Here is a 4,693-nt window from a genome sequence, read left to right as displayed (position 1 = left end):
CGGAATCGTGGAATCACAGAATCGTAGAATCACCAGGGCTGGAAGAGACCCTTTAAGATCATCCAGTCCAACCGTCCACCCAGCGCCGCCACTGTAAACCCCTGAATCACTAAATCACATCACACAGAGCCAGATCCAGACACCTCTTGAGCACCTCCAGGGATGGTGACTCCAACCACCCTGGGCAACCTATTCCAGTGCCTGACCACCCTGACAGTGTTGTTTTTTTTTTTCCTAATAACTAATCTGAATCTCCCCTGCCTCAGCTTAAAGCCATTTCCTTTGGTCCTCTCACTGCAGGCACGGCAGAAGAGACCGGCCCCCACCTCACCACACCCTCCTTTCATGTGGCTGTAGAGAGCGATGAGGTCCCCCTTCAGCCTTCTCCAGACTAAACAAACCCAGCTCCCTCAGCCATTCCTCATAAGACGTGTTTTCTACACCCTTCACAAGCCTTATTGCCCAGGGATTTGGCCTGCCCTGGCAATGAGCTTCCCCAGGCTATGGGGCCCAGGAGGGGTTTGAGGTGGGGATGTCAGCCACATCCCCACCTCAGTGAAGCTGTGACTCATGCTGATTGCAGAGTTTCAGGATATTCAAGTTGAAGTCTTTGCTGGATGCCTCAAACACTGCCCACGGTGGAGATGAAAGATCAGAGAAGAACGAGGGAAAGGGTTTGTGGCCCTTTTTGGTCATTGATTGCTAGAGCTATCAGTTCCCTGCCAGTTTTAATGGTTCAGTGCTTACACACAGATTGCCTCCTTGACAAACAAAGTGGTCTTGATCAAAACAAAAGGAAAAAATCCTTTTCAGTTGTTAGTTATGAAAAAGAAGTGCGAAAAGCTGTCGTTTTTCTTCTATGAGGCAAGCCATGCTGTTTTAAGGATTTCTGTTCTAATACCATGTTAAAGAAAGTATTTTTCATGTAGGGCGATTCCTGAGTCTATCCATGTGGTATCACCAGAGGAGCTGCAGTAATGGCAGGAAGGAACAAGCTGGCAGGACTCTTCTGTCACTTCACACAGAGGCAAAGGGGCATTTCTGTGTATGTATAGCACGCAGGACATGCTTATATGCCCAGTTGCTGTTCTTCAGCTGGTGTCTTCTTGCATGGATTCTTTTACTGTTAGGAATAGCCAGGCAGAGGGGTACACAACTGCCTGCATGAGGGTAGGCAGTCAGTGATGGGTCAACATCGACATGTTAACAACTGCTGTTTGCTTTGAGCAGATCTCCAGAAAATCAGAACCCTTCAGTATGGTCAGCTGTGGCCTGATCCTGCATAGAGCTGAGCACTGACATTGCTCTCTGACCTGTCGTCAACCTCTCTTTAGATCATGGAAGGGGAGTGAAAGGCGCTGGAGCACTCTCAGACAGCAATCACCACTTAGGTAATGGCATGGGGACAACAGATGTACTAAGGATATTAGAAGAAAGCCATAAAGACCATGCCTGGGGTCCCATTTACCACCAGCAAATGGAGGAAATAACTGGTCTAAGGTGCCCTGTTTGTTAATAGGTTGACCTCATCTGCTGCTGTGCCTCAGTGAGTAACTGTGAGCTGTGTTCCCACTGGATCTGTTCCGTCTCATCACAGGACCTATATGAAGGTTCACGTCTTATTCATCTCTGCAAAGCTCCTCTAGAGATCACCGTAAAGAAAGCCAAAATAGAGCAAAAAGAGAGTCAAAGCAGTGGTTCTTTGGTCAGTGCTGGTGACTGGGTTTCATGTGAGGACTTATAAGTTCACTGCTCAGCTCTGCTGCTGAGGCATCCGTACATCCCAGGGCAAGACAGTTCTTTCTGCCTCATTTTCCCTCTGTAAAATGGGAAGAGCGATGCTCCCCACCTTACTAGGAGGTTGTGTGTATGCTTAAGTACTGTTCTCCAGTCTGGGCATATGGAAGGCATGTATGCCTGAACATTGCAATCGTCATAATAATATTACCATGAAAATAAAGCAAAGCCCAAACCTATGAATAGAATTAAATTCTCAGCAATAAGAAGGGTAGCTGTACCAATCAGAAAGAAACCAAATTGACCATGAGACAAGCAGAGAATGGATTAGCCTGTGCTTGACAGATGGTGCCAGGGACTGATGTTTTTATCTCCCTCACAGAGGAGCTTAGAGGAAGGGAGGCAGGGAAGGGTGAGGTAGGGTATGTTTAATAGAACAAAGCATCAGGCTGTAGCAGCTCTGCTGAGAAACACCAAAAATACCAAAAGCAATTTCCAATTAGCTTGTACGGGGCATGCTACATATCAGCTACAGGGTGAAAAACAGGAACAGCAATATTGTACCACATGGCACTTTTAATTTTCAAAGCAGCCCGAAAACATTAATTAATCCTCCTCTGACATTGGGAAATGCAGTGCAGTCAGCAGTTTGTTCCTTTACTTCTCGTGCCAGGTTTTGGGAAGACCCTGGGCCTTTTCCACAGCTGATTCATATCACAATAGCTCAGATTACTCTGGAGGAGCCAGTCCTCTGTGCAGCACTATTGAGCAGAAAAGGCTGTGTTAGATCTGGAACTTAATGAATCAGAGAAAGGGGACATGCCCAACGGCCTTAGTAAGACCCACCTTTAATATTTGTCCCATCTAAATCCATTTGTAACTGCTGTGAGCAACACTATAGCATGCATTTCAGAGAAAATGGTGTGACTGAGGAATTAATCACAATCTCAGACAGAACTGTGCAGTGAAACTCAAGCATCAACATTTTGATCTAATTAAAACCTATGACAAAACTTAGTGGAATTCAGAGGGAAAGGAGTACATCCCATTAAATTAGTGTCAGGGCTTGGGGGCTGCTTGTGCACCTTTTCTATCTTTAAAAAGAAAATGTTACAGCTTAGTGCTTCATCTCCAGAACCAGTAATAATTTTTCAGAACACTTGCGGATTCCCATGTGGTGAAGTCGAGCCTACCAAACCAGGCATGCCTGAGGTGGGACAGTGATGTAGCGGGATTTTCCATTGCTCTTTCGCCCTTGCACAAGATTTCTGGCAGCAGAGAGGAGGCAGCTGAAATACAGAGCCAGACTTACAGGCTGTGATCTCTCTGAGAGACAGCATGACTCCTAGCTGCACCCTCTATGCCTTCTCAGCTTTGCCTTGCATCAAAGGCTGGGTTCATCCCATGAGTTGCTCTTGTTTTTTGGCAGTAGCTACTGATAGCCTGTGTTTTGCAGAGGAGATGGTACAGCCTGCAGCATCATTCTCACACAGTAAGCCTACTGACACAAACACAAAATGTAATTACCTTTCATTTGCCATCACAAGCTGACACCTATTGCTTTTGGCTCACCTGAAAGCTGACACAGGCACAAGTGCCATTTACAGATACTTTGTCAGATGGCTGCGTTTTTGTCAGGGGAAACTCTTTGTACAGGTAATCTCAATATCAAAATTGAAGATCAGGAATGAAGCGGTCCCTCCACACCCTCTCCATACTGGGCAGAGCTGGTCTCATTACCCTGTCACAATACCTAGTAGCTGTTGGCCAGATTTTAAAAGGTGTTTAAGTGTAAAACCCCAAAGCACTCAGGAGCCATATCAGAGAAAGTACTTAAAGTCCAAAGGGACTTAGAATTTATGTGCCATTATTAAGACATCAGGAATGGAGCCAATAAGCAGGCCTGATGCCAGGGAATGCATAACGCTCTCCTGCAGAAACGAGGAGTCATCCTTGTGCACACAGCAGTTCAGGGAGGCTGGCAGACGGATACGGATCACCCTGAAGCCAGTCACTATTGCATGGCGGGGCTCACTGCCATTCCCTAGCAAGGAAAGCAAGGTTGCTACGTAGGATGGACAGTGGTACAAACATATCAATGGTGGGGCGGTAATTTTGCAGGGTTTTTGCATTGCTAAGCCTTCTTTACTTGGTCTTCCACGGTGGAGAACAATTACTGAAATAAAGAGAACTTTCAGGTTGTAGACTACAAATCCTGTCTCACGAATCCTGTCCAGTGGCAATGCTCTTCAAGATCACATGTGTTACCACTCTTTCATTTGGGGGAGATTTTGCCAGGTGTCCAACTCATGGATGACAGCCATCTGATTACGCCGCTTCCTCCACACAAAGGCTTGGTCTGATGCACACATATGTGAATGGAGAAAGATGCCACGGGGTGGTGCTCCATTGACCCAGTAATGTGGTGAGCCAGCTGCCAACTCCCCTGTATTTTACAGGAGGTGATTTCAAGTGAGCTTTTATCCCCAGCTGAGGAGGATAAAAGCTGGAACCATTCCCTTGCATAGAAAAACATCACAACAGCTGTCTACCAGGAGACGAGAGAAACATTTCAAGGGAGAGCAGCTACTCCAACACACGTGGACTTCATCAAACAGTCCGGGCTGTCGCTATTGTTTGTGAGCGCTGGATGAGAACAAAGACAGATTGGGCTAGAAAGGGCCCCACGCAGAGACATTCAGAGCCCATACAGAACAGCACACTTTAATGGCTACACTGGATCACTGTTTTTTGATATAATCAGAGGAATCTACTAACCTGGGAATATATACAAATGTATACACAGTCGAGGCCCAGATGAATTCCCATAACTGTTTCTTTTTGGTTGCACTTAAGGAACTGGTCCATTACAGTTGTCACTTCACAGACAGGAGAGCGAGGAAAAATCTTTGTAGCATTTGTAGCACTGTCAGTCTTTTCCATTTGCTGTTCCTAA

This window comes from Manacus vitellinus, unplaced genomic scaffold (genome assembly GCF_001715985.3).
Source record: "Manacus vitellinus isolate BGI_N305 unplaced genomic scaffold, ASM171598v3 scaffold_8_pilon, whole genome shotgun sequence".
In the NCBI taxonomy this organism is placed as follows: Eukaryota; Metazoa; Chordata; class Aves; order Passeriformes; family Pipridae; genus Manacus; species Manacus vitellinus.
This window is presented reverse-complemented; position numbering follows the sequence as displayed.